General features: G+C 37.9%; 1 pseudogene; it reads right to left on the bottom strand.

Moving 5' to 3' along the window:
* Positions 1 to 779: 779 nt before the first annotated feature.
* On the bottom strand, positions 780 to 9,121 carry LOC149262764 (uncharacterized; annotated as a pseudogene).
* Positions 9,122 to 23,586: the final 14,465 nt, after the last annotated feature.

Here is a 23,586-nt window from a genome sequence, read left to right as displayed (position 1 = left end):
TCTCCTTTACTACTCCTGAAAAGTAGGAAGTTGCCCCTGTTTTTTCGCTTTTGGTTTCCTTGAGGATATTTGAAACCAATTAACCATGTTGTTATTCTTTGATTACACAAAAGTGTATTGGAGTGCCACGTTCTTGATGTGCTATAGACCTGGCTCATGTACACGTGTTAATACAAAACTTGTCTAATGCTTCCTGAAGCATCATGAACCAATCTAGCTATGGATAATGACCATTTTATAGCCCATAGCCTTAGAACTCGTATATGTCCTTCCTCTGCTTGTTCTGCCTTTGCTGGATGCTCATACTTTGTTAATGAAACTCTTTATAAATCTCTTTTCAAAAAGATTTTCCCTTTGTCACTCGCAATTGATCAACCGAATTATAACGTGCAGCTACAGCAGTTTCGTAGCGCGCTACGAAACTGCTGTGTAATTTCAAAAACACAACTTAGGATCAAAATTTTACTTTCTTGAGTCTTTCATTTTTCTGCAATGGCTTTTTCAACTGTTATGAAGCTGTCCAAACTTAATATATGAACACCATTATTCAAAGGTAATCTTTAAGAGGTAATTCATCAAAACTTTGGACTGAGCCTTACTTGCTTGTGTGATATCTTTTAGCTACAGATGTTCTTCATGCTGGTTTGGTTACTCTTCTTTGGACTGCTTCTCCTGTGGATTTTTCCCGTATTCCTTCTTTGACCTGACCCTTCCCTTTCTTTCGGTACACCCCTCCATGGAATTCCTGCAACGTGAATATTAAAGAAGTCTGCACCGTCTCAATCTATGTCACTACCTTGCTTGCAATGGATGAGTAAACTATATGGCCAAGAGTCAGCAAATGAATTATCTGAGAATCCAATTTTTCTGGACGAATTGTTGGTGGTGTTTTTTTATAACAGGAGGCCGATTTGATTTCAGGCCAGAAACACCACAAAATCCACCAGCGAAACCACCAAGAGCTCTGATAAGATGTTTATGAGATTTGGACCTCTTTGAGTTACGTCATTCAGGAGCAGTTGGGACAGTGAATTGAACAAGCTATATCCACATTCTCGGTCTAAAACAAATCAATAAAAATCCCAACTGTGTGACCAATGAAAAGTAACGGAAGAAGAAAAGGCGCTTCACTATTTCTACCTTTTGCCAAGATTGCAAAAATTTGCATTCCCATACCAGGCGCTCTTGAGAATATGTGTATGCAGAATGGAACACGATACAAGATACTCGTGAAAATGCACTAGATCAAGACCACTGGAAAACTAAGATGAAATCCATTCGGATAGAAAAATTCCTGTCAAACATATTTTGCAATATACACCAATTTAGGGTCCATTCTAGAGTCTTTATCAACATCAAGCGATTCTCAGTGCCATTGGCTTTATGAACCACAGGGCCTGCACTAGGAATCCACCGAGGAATAGGCATGGCAAGCACACCCTTATTCAACATCCCGATTAAGAAATTGTCTTTGCGCATGTTACGCATTACAACATCACGAGCTAAAAGATATTTGACAACACAGAGTCGCTGAATGCTTTGAAATTGAACGGTCTTTTCCAACACAGATGACCAGGAGATAGTTTGCATTTCCAAATCTGTAATTTTGAGGTTGTTCTTATAAAAATCGCGGATCTCCAGTGTGTCCTTTAGCTGGGTGAAAAATATCAGAAAACAGAATATCTAGTATAATTAAAATATCCCTAAAAACTGAGCTCAATATTGTTTACAAGGAATAGTTTCAGACTACCCAAAATCCAAAGAACACATGCAAAACCCAGAAGGACATTTCCCTGATTGCTCTGATACCATTTTGAAAAGCCTAGTTGAACGACCAAAACCGTAGAGCAAAGTAAAACTACAAACATGTGCCAATACTAAGACACCTAACGACCTAATGATGAGGATAAGTGGTTGGATATGATCAACGAAGTGTATAAGCTGACAACTGATGATGTAAACATAACGAATTTTGATAGATATGACAGTTGGGTGAGATTTGCTATGAATCCTAGCGAATCCCTGATTTCGTAGCACAACCAATGTAGAATCTAGGTTTTGCGCTACGAAAATGCCTAAATAGAGTTTATGCGCTACGAAAACTCCTAAACAGTTTCATAACACATAAGAACCTTCGAACAAAGCTGATACATGGAAACTATGTGAGTTATGAGACCAATGATGAATGAGAATGGATAGTTGACATTTATTTAACCATCCCACCAAGACTCCTAGGACTTAGACACTAAAGCAAACAAAAAATTAAACCTAGACTAGCACCTAACCTTTACAATCAAACTGATGTGAACAATTTGGAAATTGTTTCTTAAGTGATAATAGTTACAAAAATCGAATGAAAGCTAATTTTTCCTTAGATGTTAGTCCAAGAGCAAAGTTGATATTCTATGGTTTTATATGAGTCCCCAGATTCACTAATTCATATCTCAGAGTTGAACTCTAAAGTTTTGAATTGGTGGACTATTTGAATCTGTCCTTTAATTCATATAGGTCCTCCAACTTGACTATGGATTTGGGAATATCGTTGTTGCCATTTCCTTCTCCCAACTACTTGTCATGTTGGTCCTCATCAATTATCTAATTAGTGTAAGAGCCTTCTGAAGTCAAAAAACTCACAATATCAGGTTCATTGTTGAAAACTCTCCAGTTGGTAATGTTATCAGGAATAGAGGGTCTAAATATTAATTCAATCAAAAAGTTGTCTGGGCTATAGTCCTCTGATGGAATGAGCTTGGAAGCTACATTAGGAAGGAGATCAGCACTAGCATTTTGGAGTCTGGGAATGGATGAAATGTTAAATGCTATAAAGTGTGAGGTCAGGTCTTGTACTAATGATTAATAGTGATTCAAGTGTCCTGACAGACAATGTATAGTATTTCTTACCTGTTTAATAACAATATGAGAGTCTCTAAATACTTGCAGGTATTTGATATTAAGCCTGATTGTCTTATATAACCCTTGAACTAACACTTCATATTCAGCATTATTGTTTGTGCAATCGAACTCGAGTCTACATGTTAACATGGTCTTTTATCCTTTTGGACTAACTAATACACAACCTACTCCCGCTCCATCATTAGACTTAGAACCATCAAAAAATAATTTCCAAAACAAATTTTTATTTACAAGATTATCTACAAAATTAATGCATCTAGAAGTGTCCATTTGAGAGAAATTTTCTATGTGATATAAAATAGAATTCTCCAAAAAAGGTGAAGTATGAGCGTTGAAATTCCCTAAGAAAGAATCAACAGAATAGTTTCTAATTATGTTGTTGTTGTATGCTACAGGCTCGTTTTCTCCTTCTAAATCTGTCACTATATACTTTTGGTGTCTTTCTTGTTCAACCTTGATCTGATTTGGTTTGCCCTTGTAAGGGAGCCACATATGAGACCAGTCAGTCGCAAAGTAACCGTGAAGCTTTTCTGAGCAATCCCTGCTAAGGATTAGTTCATAAAATTCAAGAAAGTCTGTGACAAGTATATCACTGACTTGACATACTTTCAAGTTTGATGACAGCCTGGTGGTCACTTGATTAAGTTCATCGATGACCTCGACTTGAGACCGATCCAACTGTACTATTCGTACTAAAAATTTCTAAGGTTGGACATTTAGCTTTGCGCAAACTTTCTTAGGAAAAATGTTAGATGAGGCACCAGAATCTACCAGACATTTATGCAAATTTTTATTGATCACTTCAAAGGTAAGGAGAAATGGCGGAGTATGGGATTTTGACCTTTCTCCAATCAAAGCAATGTCAATTGGATTGACTTTATTTGGCATGCCAGTCAGAGGCCTTCCCAATTCATGAGTGGCTTGTGAAATCACAGCGGCAGGGAGAGGCATAATAGGTACTACGTTCAGCTCTTTCAAGAGAAATTTCTGTTGATGCTTTAATTTGTTGAGCTCATGAAAAGTGATATTTGCGCTAGTTTTCTTCATATCTTCAACAATGTTATACTCCATTTCATCAGAAATGATAAGCATTTTAGATGGAGTTGTTGAATCATACGGGATTGGGTTTGTCTGAGTAGACTTTGGTGAGGATTTCTTACCTGCGATTTTATCCTTGGAAGTCAGGCTTGGATTTTTCTATTTCACACTAGATTGTGGAGGATCAAGTTGATTTCTACTTCTTGTAGCAACAAGTAATATATCCTGATCTTCCTCATCTGGAAGAATAAAATCCCACATTCCCTGCAGTTCTATGACTTCATCATCATCGGTTTTCTCCTCATTTGAAACTTCTTCCTCTTCTCCTTCTGATTCTCTGTTTGTTATAGCATTTGGAGGTTTCGGATCAGTTGAAGGATTTCTTCTAAATGGTTTAAAAGGTTTCTTGGAAGAGGTTTATGTTACTTTCTTCTTTAAATCAACCATTTTGTTTGACATGGTCTTTAAGAATTTATGTAACCCTTCCAAGTCAAACGGGTACTTTGGCTGTTTTTTCTTAGGATCATCTCTAAAAGACACTTTTTTCGACTTTCTTTCATCTACAGCATTTTTATTTTCTACGGCTAGGATATGTTTTTCTATAGCTATCATCTCTTTCACGCTTTGAGCTAACGTTGGCTTGGCAGCTCTATCTACAAAGATGGTTGAATTTGAAGGCAAAGTGGAAATATACCATTCATTTTGGACTTCGTTGTTAGGCTTCAACATTGCTGGTATTTTGTTTAATAATTTATTGAAGCGAGAATTGAAATCCTTAATTGGTTCTCATGGTTTAGCTTTTAAATTGGAGAGGTCATTTATTAAGGTTGTTGTAGATTGATCATCTCCAAATTTTGTTAAAAACTGATGTTGAAATGTATCCCCATTATGAATGGAGCCTAATGGCAACAAAAAATACCATGATCCTACTGCTCCTTGTAAAGTATAGGGGGATAATCGTACAAATGCATCCTCTTCTGTTACTCCATTTAAATTAATAGACAACATGAAATTATTTATGTGCTCTTCGGCTGATAGGCCACTATTAGGATTAAAATTGGCGAGCCATTTCTCAGGGTGGGCTGCTAATTGCGATAAGGGTGCAAGCATTCTCACAGTCCATGGATTGGCTTTGGTGGAGGATTTTCTGCCATCATTGGGGTATGAATAGGAGGAGGTGTGGCAGTAGTTGAAGGTGGTTGGGTAAAGGAGGATGTTGCTCATGTACTTGTGTGAACCACGATCTGAAGTTGAGGGATGGATGAATAAACTTGTGATGCTATGGATGGGATGGTAGATGAAGATGATGATCGAACCTCACTCTGAGATTCTACTGGTGCTTTCCTAGCTTTCTTATGACTCGGTAGAGGAAACTCAACTGGTGGGATTCCTAGCTTTTCGCTTTGTGCTCTAGTCAGTTGTTGAGACGGGGTCAGATGAGAAGTGACACTGCCTTGGGAAAACTCAGATTCTTCTTGAGATAAAGAAATTCCTTATAACTTATGTATTAAAGTTTGTAACTCAGGGGGATCTGAAGAAGAATGATCTAGCTTGTTTGGGATTTCAATAATGTGCTCTGTATTTTTCTTTTCAACTTCTGGTTCAGAGATGGAAGATCTAGAATGTGAAAGAGAAGTTGAGGGTGATGGTGTGGGAGTTTTACTCTTAGAATGGCGTAAATATGTCGATTTGCTTGCCATTCATAGTCAGGTCCTCCTTCTAGCGCCAAATATTTTGAAGGCTCGAAAAATCAGGTCTCCAACAAGGGGGATAACCACCCGGTGTGGACCTTAATGCAACTCCTTTTTCGTTTGGAATAGTGGCTCCGATTTGGGATGATGGGACCAGTTTCCAAATCTGTTTATGATGTGTATGCTAGCGGGATGACGTTTTTCTTTTTTGGGGTTTTATGGGGTGAATGCTTATTCTAAATCTAACCTATATTCAAACTATTATATGTAGTCTACTGTAATCAAAGAAAACATCTAACTTTAAACTATCCGGGGAGTAACATTCACTTATGTGATCTAAAATAATTTATAAAAGCAATTGATAATGAAAATCATTCAATCATAATGAGAATAGAATCCATTTAAAAATGATTGTTTCGTATAAAAAGTTAGCCGAAACAATTATGAGAAATATATCGCATAAGAGTCATTCACATATTCAGCATAAAAAGTAAGTTATTGTTAGACCAAACAATTCGCAGCGGAAATAAAAATAAACATATATACACAGCACATACCGAATTGCAAAACCATAACACAAAGATTTTAATGTGTTTCACCCAACCAATCTGGGCTACATCCACCAGAACAGAGGCATCTGCAATCTTATTATTCAACACGAGATTACAACAATTTTAATTCTTCAGACATACTCTCAGCTCACCGTATTTTCTCTACACACACTCTTACAATCCTCTACAGGATTACTTTCTTATAGCTGGAGTATAAAAATGAATCATAAATTCCCTCACAACAAATATAGGATGCATTAACTCCTCAAAAAATACTGGAGCTAATATAGCAACTAATCCCATTGTTGTCACATACATGAGATTTTTCCAAAATTAATTAAACAGAAAATCTCAACAATCTCCACCTTGACAACAATTAGCCTGATATCCCGTTCATTTATTATTTTTATCTTTTCTACAAGCCAAGAGAAGCCAGACACCAATGTAGCTTCTATAAAAAAACTGGTTTCGTTAACATGTCTGCACAGTTTTCCTTCGTATGCACTTTTTCAAGAGAAACACCCCTTTCAGTGATAACCTGTCTTACAAAATGGTACTTGATAGGTATATGCTTAGATTTACTATGATAGGCCGGATTCTTAGCCAAATGAATTGCACTTTGACTATCACAAAATAACTTGATGTTGTCCTGTAACCTACCAAACTCACCAATCAAACCTTTCAACCAAACCGCTTCTTTGCAAGCATGCGAAGCAGCTATGTATTCTGCTTCAGTAGTGGATAAAGCAACAATATTCTATAGCTTTGACATCCAGCTAATAGCTCCACCTGCAAGAGTAAAGACATACCCTGAAGTTGACCTTCTCTTATCCAAATCACCTGCAAAATCTGAATCAACATATCTGTAAACAAATTCACTACTTCTATTATAAGTGATACAATAATCACTTGTGCCTATCAAATACCGAAGCACCCATTTCACTGCTAACCAGTGTTCTTTTCCTGGATTTTCCATATACCTGCTGACAACCCCAACTGCATGTGAAATATCTGGTCGAGTACAAACCATCGCATACATTAAACAACCTATTACATTGGCATATGGAATTCGAGACATATATTCCTTTTCTTCATTTGTATTAGGACATAAACTTGAAGAAAGCTTAAAATGGGAAGCTAAAGGGATTGAAACAGGCTTCACATTGTTCATACCAAACATCAAGAGTATTTTCTCAATATACTTCTATTGTGATAGCCATAGCTTACCATTGCTCCTGTCTCTGAAAATCTCCATGCCCAAAATTTGTCTTGCTGCTCCTAGATCTTTCATATCAAATGTCCTAGCCATCTGAGCCTTTAACCTGTTGATCTCTATTATGCTTTTTCTTGCTAAAATCATATCGTCAACATATAACACTAAGATAATGAACATGCCATTAGTTAATTTCTTAAAGTAAACACAATGATCATATTCACTTCTTATATAATCTTGACTCAACATGAAAGAATCAAATTTCTTGTACCATTGTCGAGGCTTCACTTTCTGCGTCTCTGTCACATGTACCAGCTCCACAACTAGAGTCCTGTAGGTTATGGGCCCTCCACGCTTCCACTGCGCCACTCTGATACCAATTGTTATAACAAACAATGTGCAGCGGAAATAAAAATAAACATATATACACAGCACATACCAAATTGAAAAACCATAACACAAAGATTTTAACGTGGTCACCGAACCAATCTGGGCTACGTCCACCAGAATAGAGGCATTGGCAATCTTATTATTCAACAGGAGATTACAACAATTTTAGTTCTTCACAAATACTCTCAGCTCACCCTATTTTCTCTACACACACTCTTACAATCCTCTACGGGATTACATTTCTTATAGCTGGAGTATAAAACTGAATCATAAATTCCCTCACAACAAATATAGGATGCATTAACTCCTCCTCAAAAAATACTGGAGCTAATATAGCACCTAATCCTATTGTTGTCACATACATGAGATTTTTTCCAAAATTAATTAAACAGAAAATCTCAATAGTTATCACCATACAGAAGTGCAATAATGATAACTAAACATTCAAACTTTCATATATAAATAACTGAAAATGATTTATTGCTTAACACATAAGTAAAAAGTAGTAGGAGATAAAAATACCGTTGGTAATAAGTTCTACTCATGAGCTGTAGCAATATAGATCTATCTTCAAATCACTTAACATCCACTAAGAGTACAAAAGTGCATTTCAGTAGCAGATATTAAAATCATATGGAAAATAAATCTTGTTCCATTCATTTTATCAAAACCTCCTCAGTGGGGGGCAAAATGAACGTTCTGAAGAATTGTTTTTGATAAAACTCTGGACCCCTCTCTAAATGCATGAGAGGGGTTTAAATACTGCTCTATGAAATCTAAAAATAAATATTACAAAAATAGATGAGGAGGTTTAAATGACCTCCCTCATTTTAAGCAAAAATAAACTAAAACTATATCTATGATAAATCATGCATCTGATCTTTTAGATCGCAAATGTTCAGCATCGGTTTCAAGAGCATCTGTTAGCCGACTTCAAATTTTAATTGTCCTGCAAATACAGTGTTGGAAAGAGCTGGCACTATCTTCTCAGTAGAGGTTATGAGGCATTTCAGGGTCATCCATTGGCTATGTGGCTTTACTAGATACTACCAGTATGTTTGCCAGTTTACCTTGTTTACCTGTTTAATCGCCACTGCCCTTTCCTCTATTGTTTGTTTCCACTCTATTTGAAGCTGTTGTGCCTTTGGAAGGAAGCCTGGGGTGGTCTCTACTATTAAATTTGCCTTGTGCATATTTTTATTTATGCACTCATTGACACTGTTCGTTGCTTCCACTTCCTCTTCCATCGCCTGTTCTGCTTCCTTAAGCCGGGAATCCCATTTCACAAATAAAATCTCTTTGTGTGATTCGTCAATTCTTGGCATGTCTGCTCTTTTCCCCTCTTCAAATCTCTGCCAGTTCAAGAAGTTTGATACCTTCTTAAAATTTGAGTCATATTCAATTTGTAAATCTACGACTTGATTTGTAATATTATCGTTCATTTCACAATGGGAATTCCATTGCGATATCTTCTAGCAGAGTAGTTCTTTCTGTTGCAAGAGTTGGGAATTAAGAGCAAGTGCTTTTCTGATAAACCCCCCAATTTTGGGATCATCTTTATGCAGTTCTATCATACCTTGTAATTGTTCTTCTTTATTACCAAAACTGCTTTGATGTTCCAATTGCATTTGCTGAAAGTTTTGCTGGAGTTTTGCCAACTGTATTTATGCTTCTTGATTGATGCTGACTTGTTGTAATTATTGTTCCAAAAACAAAATCCTATCCTATTTCACTTTAAGTAGCGATTAAACCTTTGTTGCCTTATCAATAGTTTCCGAAGCGTACACACCTGTGATCTGAGAAAGCCTGGTTAGATTTTCCAATGGGTCTGTAGTGGGGTCTTTCCAAAGAACATCCAGAGGTTCATCCTCGGGAGTGAGCACAACATCCAGCTTTCTTTTCTTTCTTTGCTTTCTGACAACAACCTTATGTTGAGGGCTATAAAATACGTCTAGAGGAGGAATTTCCTGTATCCTTAGTACAATTTCAGATGAGGGAGCAACGGGAATGTGCTCCATTTCCTGAGTATTAATAGCCTTTTCTATCACCATTTATGTGGTTTTCTCTTTTGGATTTGTCAGTGGCTTTGCGCTCTGTTCTTCTGTGTTAATTAACTTATTAAAATTCTCCCATTCCCCTTCTAGATCAAATACAAGTGGCTTTGTTGGCTTTGTAAGAGGAGTGGGAACTTCAGCTTGTTTTGGGGACAAAGCCTTCTAATCAAACCTTGCTGTAGACTAAGTTGTGTCGTTTATTGATTCCTCACTTTTGCTGTGTTCACTCTTGGATTGATCACCAGAATTTTCAGCTGATTCCTTTTCAGAACTTGTTTTAGACTTGTCTTTTGATCCTTCACTTATGCTAACACTGGGAGTCGGCTCCCTTATTGGTTTGATGAGCAATTTGTCCAATGTGACCTTTGATAACCTTTGTTTTCTATAATTATCAAACGTTTGGAGATATTCTTGGTAAAAAACAATTCGTGCCATATGTTGAACCTCTCTGAAAGTGTTCTTCTGCAGAAAAACATTGTCAAAGAGATCTTATTCATTGGAAAACACTTTTATTTTAACCATTGTAGTAAAATTACTTACAACACCAAAGGGATCATATTGCCTCCCCAGGAACTTTGGTAGTTGTAAACATAACATATTATCAACTTCTTTGAAAGCATGACCTAAGTCATGCAATGCAAATGTTTTGTATACTACAGGAAATTGGGGCCAAATGACCTTCTTGGAGTCTTTCAGTACCTTGCTCATTCCCCCCACACCACAGGTTTGATAGGCTATTTCCCTGGCCATTAGTTTGTCCAGGACATAAAGAGGTAGCACATGGGGTAAAGCAATGCTACCAAACACTCTGATATACGTGAAGAACTCTTCCCCAAACCAACTTGCCACTGTGAGAATATCCACTTCAACCTCTAGGGAAAACCTTGGGGCATCTCGGTGATAGAGCATTTTATAAATCAGAAACATAACTACATGACAAATTTTGAAGAAATGTGGCATGAAATTGCATTCCCACAATAATTTATGATAAACCTGAATGGGAAGTGGATTTTGTGCCCTCCACTTCCATCCCATAATAGGAAAATCGGAAAAAAAAAACAAATAGCATCCATGACATAGGCACTCAAAAAGAATGGGGGGTAAACCCTCGAAGCAAAGCTTCTTTTAGTTCTATATCCCAAAATTGAAGTGGCTAAATTGTCCAACAGAATTTGGGCCCAATCCATTATTGTGGAATTGGTGGCCACATCCACTAGAGGTAACCATTCAGATGAAAAGTTTTTGATGTTTGGTTTCCCAAATAGTCTACATAACATTGCAGTAGAAACACAGTAAGGAGAATAGAGAGAGCCAGTGGCGTACATATCATTTTTATCCTTCTTCAATCTTTCTTCATTGCTTGACCAGTGCTTGGTGCATTCCGCCAAGTCTTCATTCTCCTTTGCGAATTTTTCTACAAATTGCTTGTTGTAGCTAGCTTGGGGTTTTGGTAAGTGGTACATACACCTCAAATTGTTTGGAGTGAATGACCCCATGACTTCCTGGCTTTTCATCTTGAACTCTCTGTCAGATATGTCTGCGTGATCTATAATCCATTTCACCATGTCAATGTAGGGGAGTATCTTCGGCCTTGCAGCAATGCGATGTAGAAACGAGCATGCAAATTCAGTTAGGGATGCCTTAGAAAAACCACGTCCATCTACTATAACTGTAACTTCCATAATTCTTGGTCGTTCGCCCTCAAAAAACTGATACATAGCATTCCATGTAGATATCTCTGCGTCTCGACTACAAGTAGTGTCCATAAATAATGGGGCCATTTTTGTCTTCTCAGACGTAGGAGGCTTGCCTTTCTTCCCCATTTCTTCATGTATTATAATCTGTGTACTCTTCCTGAAATTTGCAAGCAGAGAGCAAAAATATGATAAGATGATAGCGAATATAGGAATAGTTAATAGAAAGAAGAAAATAAGGTGACAGGAGATCTTTAATTCTAAATCATATCAAAAGATATCAACTTGCGTCAAATTGTCCTTTACCGTTGTTACACAAAAATATCATCACCATGACTATTTGCAGTCAGTATGGGTCTATCATCACTTATACAGTCCTCCTAAGCAAGTCTCAAACCTCAGCTCTTCATGTCAAGCTTTGAAAATGAGAGAAAGACATTAAAAATCAACAAAGCTCTGGTTCTGCACTTTCTCTCGTTGTTGCCTGCGGTCCCGCACCCCCTGTTCACATTACCTGCGGACCCGCCCACTCTGTCTCTAAAGGAGTGGGTGCGGACCCCTGTGAAAGTCAAAAAGGCACAAGTTTATTCTAAAAAACTCACTTTGGGTTAATTCTAGATGATTCTAGAAGGAATTTTGACATGGATTGTTCGCTCTTAGGTGGTTCATGCATCCCAAAAGAGAAGGAGCTAATCCCTTGATGAGAGGAGCTATCCCTTTGAAGGAGGGCTTTATCCCTTTGAAGGGGGACCTAGTAACTTCCCTCCATTTCACTATAAATTAAGGCATTGGGCTGGTTGCTAGGGAGGTTAGAAGCTGAACATTTTTTAGGGTAAATGCTGGTGGAATTGAGACTTCCTAGTTAAGCTTGAAAGGAGAGATCACATACATTTTGGCTTCATTGGGAAGAGAGTGAAACTTGTCAAAGTAGAGGAGACTTCTTGTTGGACCCTTGGAGGAGCTTGTACATCATCAAGGCATAGGTTGTAAAGTTCTTCTTTGATTTGAATTAATACAATCAGATTCATTTTTCTCAACAAATTGTCTTATGTCATTTGTTTCATGAATTCCTTGATCATCATGATAAGTATGCTTTATGATATTGGCTTTTCAGGTGCTATTTAATTTGTTTGCTTGTTTGTGTTTGTAGATTCACTACAAGGGAGCTCATTTGGATCAAAGGAGTGAGGCTTCCACAAATTTGCATTGGACCCAAGGTAGGCCTAAAACACTTGTTTGCCTTTGTTTATAAATTGCATATTTAGAGAAAGATAGTTTTTTATTGGTTTGCTTATCACTAGATATCGTTAGATACTAGGGAGGTCAATCTTGTCCGCAAGATCGACTCATTCCCTGTGACAAAATGGCGACTCTGCTGGGGACTTGATTTCTTGATTTGCTTTACTTTGACTTGAGAAACTGTGTTTTTGTTTCTGTTTTTGGCTTGTTGTGTGTGGAATTGGGTAGAATTAGTAGATCTTGGATTATTTTTTGTTTTTCGTAACTTTGGGAGAGGATCGCACCCTTGGCTTGCAACACAGTGCGGACCTATCTGCACTTTTGTTTTTCACACAGAGCAGTACCACACCTGTGTGAACTGCAGGCCTACAGACCCTGTCAAAATTTTGGAAAACTTAAGATTTTCTCTTTTAGTCAGCTTAGTTTTTTTTTAGATGTTCATTTCCCCTGCCCAGACCTGCATGTGACTTGTCAGGAACTTTTCTTAGGTTAATTCCATTGGTGTTAGGGTTTTAGGTGAAACTCCTAGAAGTTTTGGTTGTCGGGCTTGGTTTTCATTTTGGTCTTGTAGTAGCTCAGAGCTTAGAAGCCTTAGAAGCCTCAGATCACCTTGGTTTTTACTGGCCTTCTTATGAGTCTGACCATTTGCAAAATCTACCTTTGTTGAGGAATCCATCTTGTGTTTTCTCTTTACGAAACTTCGAAAAGTCTTGTGTTAAATATTTGGATTTCATTTTTAGAAAAGAAAACAAAATTTGGTTGTTTTTTGACTGATTTGTGATTCTGGACAAATTAGTCCTTAGTTTGCTTATAGCTAAGTAAAACATCCTTGAAAAGACATCTTGTAAGATTTTACTTCAAATAGTTTTTTATAGTTTATAGATCTCAAGATTAGAATTTTCCATAGTTTTGAGTGTTTTATAAAAAATAAAAAATCTCTTTTTGAAAAAGTTTGTTTTTGTAGTATTTGAGTGTTTGAAAGAAAAGGGAAATTTTTTTGAACATAACTAGTTGTCTCGTTTTGAGTGCATTGGAAAAGACAAAAAGCTCTTCTTTGATTTGTTTGTTAAGAAAGATTTGTGTTTACAAGCATTTGCATTCTCAAACTCTTTCCTAGCTAGAAATTCATTGAAGGGAAAAGATTGCATATCATCTTAAGTGCATTTTTTTGTGATTTCGAGTCGAGTCTTCACACCACAAGTTTCATCTCGGCACCTCTTGACTTAAACAAAAACTAATAAAAATAACGCTTAAAGTAAAATCTATCTAGTAATATTTTTATTTCTAGGGCTCTATTACGCCAACATGGCTTAGGCTAGTGTCTTGGAGTAGGGAGTAATTAACTCTCCAAGACAGTAAAACAACAAGTAGTTGTATTTGCGGTAGGAGAAAAATCCAATTGTTACATCTATGCTCTGGGAAAGCTCCTCTTAAAGGAGAAGCATGAGATCGTGTCTGAACCAGTGTGGGAATCAATCCTTCCTCATTGGGAACGACGCTAGATATTCACGTATTAAAAATGGTAAACCTTGGATTAACCATTGTCAAGGAGCCTGGGGTCACTTTTTGGTAAACCTTGGATTATGTCAAGGAGCCTTCAAGGAGATTGAGCTGATTACTCTGCCCTTGCGTGCGTATCGGATCGTAGACTGTTCCCCCAAGTATATTTGTTTCCGTTGGTAACCATAGTGACCATATTCTATAGGATTCTTCCTAAGGTGATGGTGTCGGGAAGATCCCACTATACTTGGAGCAGACGTCAGCTAGACTCACTTGGATTTTCTAGGGGGTTCTCTTCACTCGAGATGGTCTAGTGGAGGAACTTGTGCCAGTCTATTCATTAAGCAGGTTGCCGGGGTAACTGTTCCAACCACCATTTCTGCATTGAACTCTGTGTCGTTGGATTTCATCACCAACTAGTGTTTTCATTATGGAAAGTTAATGTTTGTGTGTGGTTTGATCTCCTAGATTCTTTAGGCGTGTGATTCAAATTTGTTTGGTTCTTTAGAGGCTTTAGGTGGTTTTCATTGAGATTTTACTTTGTTTTCGTGTGAAGTAGTTAAAATATTTAATCGTGGCTGAATTACCGAGGAAGTCCCGTAGACTTCGGGGCCAACCTCCTGAGTTTTCACCGAGCCAGCCTAAAGGGCTACGAGCCCTTGTAACTCCTAGAGACAGTAGAGTTGGGTCACCTGAAGAAGGAGAGTCTTCTTTAGTGGTACATCCTGATTATCAAGCTCTAGTAGCATATTATAATCCATAGTCTGTGTCTGTTTCTGAAGTTATTGGTAGTTTTTCATCTACTAGTGATTTAGGTGAGGAACCTGAAATATCTGAACCTGAAACTGAATTTGCTGCTACGCCAACATCGGGATTTACCTCTCCAACTTCTAGTGGTCCTGGTTCACCCAGGGTAGAAAGAATAATTACCCAAAATCTTCCTTCTGGACTTATAGCTATTGAAGAACTTGCTACTCTGGAAGAAGAAGAAGGCATCCCTATCCCTGAAAATCAAGCGGTTATAGAACTTAGGGAGCATCAATCAATCTTTTACAGTCCACGTAGGAGCAGTGCTTGGTATCTTTCATTGACCATTTTTTTGGAAAACCCGGGACCAAGTTTTTCACCACCTCGTATTCCTTATCACCCAACACCTAGGGGTTACTATCCTCCGTTAAATATGTCAAGACAGTCGCCCATGTTTTCTCAATCTCCAGAAACCTTTTTGTACGGCGGTCCTTCTGTTCCCTCTAGGTATCAGTCACTTACTAGTATTTTTTCGGGAGCATCTCCTCAACCCACTGAACAAGGGTTATTAACTGGAAATAATGGAACTAAGTCGTTGAGTGTAGAAGATATTCTCATGATGTCAGGTACTATTCCTAATCCTCAACCTCAAGGTGGCCAGTTACCGCCTGGGGTGCAGCCTCAAAGTCCTCAATTATCGCCTGGGGGGCAACGTCAAGGTACCCAAGTTGCGCCCGGGGGGCAACCTCAAGGACAGTACATACCTACGGAACAGTACGTTCCTAAAGGTCAACCCCAGACTCAATATGTACCTCAAGGTCAACCCCAGTATCAATATGTACCTCAAGGTCAACCCCAATATCAGTATGTGCCGCAAGGTTATCAACCTCAAGGTCAGTACTCGAACCAAGGTTTCCAACCACCTTCCGGTCAATCATATGTCCAAGGAACTGGAAATGTACCTTTGAATTATCAACCCTACCCTCAACCCGGTTATGGTCCTCAATATTCTCAACCTATTATGGGTCTGTACCCCGGAATGAACTTAGTGTGGGATCAATCTCAAACTCAACAGGTCTTGCAACTGAATGTACAGTTGTCATCTCAAACTGGACAACCCTTGGTTTCTGGTTCACCCCAGCAACCTGTCCAGTCTACTATTCGAACTTCTGCCCCTTCTGTAGTTTAGCAGCCTGGGCCTAGTACACCTCGTACTCTGCCTCAAATGGCTGTTGCAACTACTGCAACATCTGTTCAATCTACCCCACCTACTTCTGGAGTATCGACAGCTCCGGTTTCTACTGTTCCTGTATCAACTCCTCAGACATCTTTACCTCAGTCTGGATCCACAATCCAAACTTCGGTTCAGATGCTTGTAGGACAACCTGGTTCAAGTACGGTTGTCACAAGTCAGCCTCAATTTACTTATCAACCGTACTAGGGACAGTACCAATTCGGTTCTGTTGTGCAACAGCTAGTCTATCAGTATCATCCGTACCCTGGGTATACATATCAACAGCCTCAACAACCCCAGTATGGTCCGGTTAATCCTGGTTTTCTGGGAGGATACAATATCCCAAATGCAATTCCAATTCCTAGTTGTCCTGGATATCCTCCTCCTGGGGCTGGTCTCATGACCCAGAGTTTTAGGGACCCTAATCGTCATTTACCATTTATCGCAACTTTGGACTTGGCTGACTTGTCACGCCTTACGAACGATCCCATTAACTATCTTCCGTTTTGGCCGCCAATGCCGAATAAGTTGCCTAGTGATATTCCTAAGTTTGAAGGAAAATCAGCAGAGGACCCGTCGAACCATGTGATGACTTATCACCTCTTGTGTGCCTCTAATTCCATTTCAGATGATTCAATCTGTTTAATGCTTTTCCAGTGCACTCTAATTGGTCTTGCAGCCAAGTGGTACATTGAGTTACCGCGAGCCACTTTTTATAATTTCAGTCAGCTAGCTACTTTGTTTTTAACTCATTTTCAGTTGCCTGTCAGATATGACAATGACACGGAATTACTAACTTCATTAAAGCAGTCAACGTCCACTTACATTTCAAATCACATTCATGAATGGAGACGTCGATAGCGTTTAGTGAAAGTTTTTATTCCGGATCAGATCTTAGCCGAATGCTTTGTAAAATATTTATTGCCAAAGATCACCGAGGATGTAGCTAAGGCCAGAGTCATTACTGAGGAGCAAGTAATTGCTCAAGCACAATACCTTGACTTAGTTTATACACAGTCAGGTACGTTACACGAGAAAATCCCCAATCTTCCCAAGCAAAATCAAGTCACTGCAGCTCCTTCAAGGTCTCATGCCGTTGATGGTATGATTGGTACAGTTAATACCAAAAGTAAGAATTCTTCCAAGAATTCTTCTCCTATCATAACCTTACCAGATTCCCCGAGAGGAGATTCTTCCGTGGAAATTTCCGCCGATATTCATGTTGTAGAGTCATCTACAGCCAAATCAAAATTCAGTGGTAAGAAGAAAGGGAAGAAGAAAAATAAAACAGATAAAAATTCGAAAGAGAAACCAGAAAAAGCGGAATCAAATGATGAGAAACGCAAACCTCGTTATCCTTGTATCATTTGTGACAAAGATCATTTTACAAGAGATTGCCCTCATCGTGCAGAGGTTGCGAAAATTGTCAAAGGTTCCCAAATGCCTGTTGTTTTGAAGGATCCTTTTCCAAGTCAAGATAGTAAGATGATAGTTTCTTCCTCAAATGCCAACGAAGAACCCACACTGATGATGTCCCATGTTAGGATTGTGACCCGATCGCATGATTATGGAATTAAAAGTCCTTTTGATGGTAAAGAAGCAGAATCTTCTCATTCTAACCCATCAACCTCAGCTCTCGGTTCCAATCCGCTACAGATCGAGAAACCTAATCTAGATTTAGTAATCAAACCACCCGCCAAGGGTATACTTCGAAAGTCAGCTTTTAATCCACATGCGAGAGCGGCTCAGAACTATAACATTGTTGAAGATTTGGCTGTTTCACCTTCAGCAATGTCGGCTTTGGAAGTACTACAATCATGTCGAGCACAACGTAAATTACTATTGTCAGCTATAGGAGTTGTTGATGTTCAGGACTCAAACCTTATAATTTTCGATCTAGAAAATAGTACAGCACACTTACCTCATCAAATGGATTTCCAGATCCCAGTGTTAGTAAAAAACATACCTATTTATAGGACTATGATTGATGAGGGATCCTCAACGTGTATTATGTCGATACAGTGTTGGAGATCGTTTGGTTCTCCTTCGCTAAAAAAATCCCCGACAATTCTAAAGGCCTTTGATGGCCGTGGGTTTCATCCTTTTAGCATTCTACAGGATTTACCTATACGGGTAGAAGGCAAAACTGTTAATCTAGATGTGGAGGTGGTTGATGCCCCTCTAGATTACAACCTTCTCTTGGGTTGTAGTTGGTCTTATGCTATGACAGCTATCGTTTCATCGGTCTTTCAGCTTATAAAGTTCCCTCATAATGGAAAGATCGTAACTATAGACCATCTGACTTACTTTTCATCCGACCCAGCCTCTTCTGAAAGTATTCAGCATGTCGGCAAAACGACTATCCCGTATAAGGATGTTGGAGTAGGACTAGTTAAAGATGTTGGTTTACTGGGAACTTTTCCTTTTCCTTTTATTTAATTTATTATAGTTATTTATCATTTTTCATTGAATAACCTATTAAGCCCTAATTGTCTAATTAATCAATCAATTAATTAATTAATTAATTTATAATATTTATTTTATTTATTAATGAAATGTTAATTTTGGTTATTATTAATTATTTGAGTAATTTTATTTTTATATTTTTTATTAAGAATTAATTAAAATTAATTTAGTTAATATAATTAATTAAATTAAAATTAAATTGAATTAAATTAAATTAAATTAATTAATTTTGATTTAATTAATCTAATTAAATTTAATTAAAAAATTCATTTTTGCTTAAAAAATTTTATTAAAATTTTATTAATATTATTATGAAAACCCTTGCTACTATGCTTCCAAAGGCCTGGAGGGGTTTATTTGTCTGATTAGGGGAAGCCACTTTCCACTGATTTCACTCCCATTGTCCCTGTTGAGGTTCTGAGGAAATTTCATAATTTCGATGGCCTCTCTGATTTTTCTTTTATGATAATTATCCTCTCTTGCAATTATCTTAGCGTCCTCCAAACACACATGATGTTTGGTTTTGGACGAGTGTTCTACAAGGGCTGATGTACGGGATCTCTCATTCTTTATATCAGCCGTGTGCTCTTTTAGTCTTATTTTCAGAGATCGACCTGTTTCTCCAATATAACTCTTGCCACAAGAGCAATCAATCTTGTACACACCCTTTACCTATTGACGATCAATGTTATCCTTTACTGACTTCATCATTTGCCTTATAGTTCCACATGTTGTAAATTGAGTGTTTATGTTATTCTTCCTTAAAAATTTTGCAATCTTATCTGTAATCCCTTAGATGAATGGAAGGTAAAATTTTCCATAATTCTCTCTCTTGTCTTCAGGAGGACGGTTAGAGAGGACCTTATCCTGAGCTCTTCTTATAGCTTTCTTGATACTCCACCCTTTGTATCCAAGGTTTTTGAAGACAGAGGTTAAGTGTTTAATCTCTTGTTTTAGGTGATCAGGATCAGAGATCCTGAAAGCCCTAACAACTAGAGTGTTTAAGACGCCATATTTTTGGGAAGGATGATGGTAAGAGTCAGCATGAAGATAGCTATCAGTATGAGTTTTCTTTCTATAGACCTGGTGTCCCAAAGTACCATCCTCTTTTCTACTGATCAGAACATCTAGAAAGGGGATCTTACCATTCTCTTCAAGCTCCATGGTAAATTTGATTTCGGAAGATATAGAGTTAAGATGATTGAAAAACTTCTCCAGTTCTGCCTTACCATGAGTCCAATTCAGGTTAGTGTCATCAACAAATATTTTCCACCAAGTTGGCTTCAAGGGGTATGATTCAAGGGCTTTTCTTTCAAAGTACTCCATGTATAAGTTGGTGACAATAGGTGAGAGTGGGGAACCCATGGTGACTCCAGATGTTTGTTCATAATAGTGATCTTGAAAACTGAAAAAGGTGGACCATAAACAAATTTCTACAAGCCTTGCTGTTTCAGGATCGGTGGCCATCTTTATAACATGAACCGCGTCATCTAGAGGAATCTTTGTAAACAAAGAAACCACATCGAAACTTACTAGAATATCATCTTTATCCACCCTTTTATTCTTAATAAGCCTTACAAAATCATTTGAGTCTTTTATGAAAGAGTTCGTGTTACCAACTAGAGGTTTTAGGATCTTAGCTACATACTTAGCTAATTCATAGGTAGGGTAACCAATGGTGTTAACAATTGGTCTAAGAGGGACCCCTTCCTTATGGATTTTTGGTAATCCATAGATTCTAGGAATAACCTCACTAGAGGGAATCAGCTTCTTTTTTATTTTATCTTCCAGGTTAGTTTCCATGATGGCTTTCTTTGAAAATCTCAATAGTTATCACCATACAGAAGTGCAATAATGATAACTAAACATTCAAACTTTCATATATAAATAACTGAAAATGATTTATTGCTTAACACATAAGTAAAAAGTATTAGGAGATAAAAATACCATTGGTAATAAGTTCTACTCATGAGTTGCAGCATTATAGATCTATCTTCAAATCACTTAACATCCACTAAGAGTAGAAAAGTGCATTTCAGTAGCAGATATTAAACTCATATGGAAAATAAATCTCGTTCCATTCATTGTATCAAAACCTCCTCAGTGGGGGGCAAAATGCACGTTCTGAAGAATTGTTTTTGATAAAACTCTGGACCCCTCTCTAAATGCATGAGAGGGGTTTAAATACTACTCTTTGAAATCTAAAAATAAATATTACAAAAATAGATGAGGAGATTTAAATGACCTACCTCATTTTAAGCAAAAATAAACTAAAACAAAAACAAATTGTATCTATGATAAATCTTGCATCTGTTCTTTTAGATCACAAATGTTCAACATCGATTTCAAGAGCGTCGGTTGGCTGACTTCAGCTTTTAACTGTCCTGCAAATGTGGCGTTGGCAATAGCTAGCTCTATCTTCTTGGTAGAGGTTATGAGGCATTTCAAGGTCGTCCATTGGCTATGTGGCTTTACCAAGTACTGCGAGTATGTTTCCTAGTTTAGCTTGTTTACCTATTTAACCGCCTCTGCCCTTTTCTCTACTGTTTGTTATCACTCTATTTGAAGTTGTTGTGCCTTTGGAAGGAAGCCCGGGGTGGTCTCTGCTATTTAATTGGCCTTGTGAAGATTTTCATTTATGCACTCAATGACACTGTTCGTTGTTGCCGCTGCCTCTTCCATCGCCTGTTCTACTTCCTTATGCTGGGAATCCCATTTTGCAAATAAAATATCTTTGTGTGATTCGTCAATTCTAGGCATGTCTACTTTTTTGCCCTCTTCAGATCTCTGCCAGTTCAAGAAGTCTGAGACCTTCTTAAAATTTGAGTCATATTCAAGTCATAAATCTATGACTTGATTTGTAATATTATCGCTCATTTAGCAATGGGAATTCCATTGTGATATCTTCTGGCAGAGTAGTTCTTTTTGTTGCAAGAGTTGGGAATTAAGAGCAAGTGCTTCTATGATAAACTCCCCAATTTTGGGACATCTTTATGCAGTTCTATCATACCTTGTAATTGTTATTATTTATTAGCCAAACTACTTTGATGTTCCAATTGCATTTGTTGGAAGTCTTGCTGGAGTTTTGCCAATTGTATTTCTGCTTTTTGCTTGATGCTGACTTGCTATAAATGTTGTTCCAAAAACAAAAACCTATCCTCTTTCTCTTTAAGTAGAGATTGAACCTCTATTGCCATATCAATAGTTTTCGAAGCGTACGCACCTGCCATTTAAGAAAGCCTAGTTAGATTTTCCGATGGGTCTGTAGTGGGGTCTTTCCAAAGAACATCCAGAGGTTCATCTTCGGGAGCGAGCATGGCATCCAAATTTATTTTCTTTTTGCCTTATGATGACAACCTTATGTCGAGGGCTATAAAATGTGTCGAGAGGAGGAATTTCCTCTATCCTTAGTACAATTTCATACGAGGGAGCAATAAGAATGTGTTCTGTTTCCTGAGTATTGACAACATTTTCTATCGCCATTTCTGTGGTTGTCTCTTTTGGATTTTTCAGTGGCTCTGCGCTCTGTTCTTCTATGTTAATTAACTTAAGAAAATTCTCCCATTCGCCTTCGAGATCAACTACAAGTGGCTTTGTTGGCTTTGTAAGAGGAGTGGGAACTTCAGCTTGTTTTAGGGACAAAACCTGCTAATCAGACCTCGATGTAGACTGAGCCATGTCTTTTATTGATTCCTCACTTCTGTTGTGTTCACTCTTGGATTGATCACCAGACTTTTTAGTTGATTCCTTTTTAGAACTTGTTTTAGACTTGTCTTTTGATCCTTCACTTATGCTAACACTGGGAGTCAGCTCCCTTATTGGTTCGATGAGCAAATGGTCCAATGGGACCTTTGATAACCTCTATTTTTTGTAATTTTCAAACGTTTGGAGATCTTCTTGGTCAAAAACAATTAGTGCCATATGCCGAACCTCTATGAAAGTGTTCTTCTACAGAAAAACATCGTCAAATGGATCTTCTTCATTAGAAAACACTTTTATTTTAACCATTTTAGTAAAATTACTTACAACACCAAAGGGATCATATTGCCTCTCCGAGAACTTTGGTAGTTGTAAACATAACATATTATCAACTTCTTTGAAAGCATGACCTAAGTCATGCAATGAAAATTCTTCGCATACTACAAGAAATTGGGGCCAAATGACCTTCTTGGAGTCTTTCAGTACCTTGCTCATTTCCCCCATAGCATAGGTCTGATAGGCTATTTCCCTGGCCATTAGTTTGTCGGAGACATAAATAGGTAGCACATGGGGTGAAGCAATGCTACCAAACACTCTGATATACGTGAACAAATCTTCCCCAAACCACCTTTCCACGGTGAGAATATCCACTTCAGCCTCTAGGGAAAACCTTGGGGCATCTCGGTTATAGTACATCTTATAAATCAAGAGCATAACTCCATGACAAATTTTGAAGAAATGTGGGATGAAATTGGATTCCCTCAATACTTTATGATAAACCTGAATGGGAAGTGGATTTTGTACCATCCACTTCCATCCCATAATAGGAAAATCAGAAACAAAACAAAAAGCATCCATGACATAGGTGCTCAAAAAGAGTGGGGGGTAAACCCTTGAAGCAAAGCTTCTTTTAGTTCTGTATCCTAAAATTGCAGTGGCTAAATTGTCTGACAGAATTTAGGCCCAATCCATTATTGTGGCATTGGTGGCCGCATCCACTAGAGGTAACCATTCTGATGAAAACTCGTTGATGTCTGGTTTCCCAAACAGTATACATAACATTGCAGCGGCAAAACAGTAAGGAGAACAGAGAGAGCTAGTGGCGTACATACTGTTTTTATCCTTCTTCAATCTTGCTTCATTGCTTGACCAGTGCT

The sequence above is a fragment of the Pinus tabuliformis genome, chromosome 6 (assembly GCF_031772625.1).
Source record: "Pinus tabuliformis cultivar Carrire ecotype Pingquan chromosome 6, CPIR1, whole genome shotgun sequence".
Taxonomy (NCBI): domain Eukaryota; kingdom Viridiplantae; phylum Streptophyta; class Pinopsida; order Pinales; family Pinaceae; genus Pinus; species Pinus tabuliformis.
Note: the sequence above shows the minus strand (reverse complement) of the source record. Positions and strands in the feature narration are given on the sequence as shown.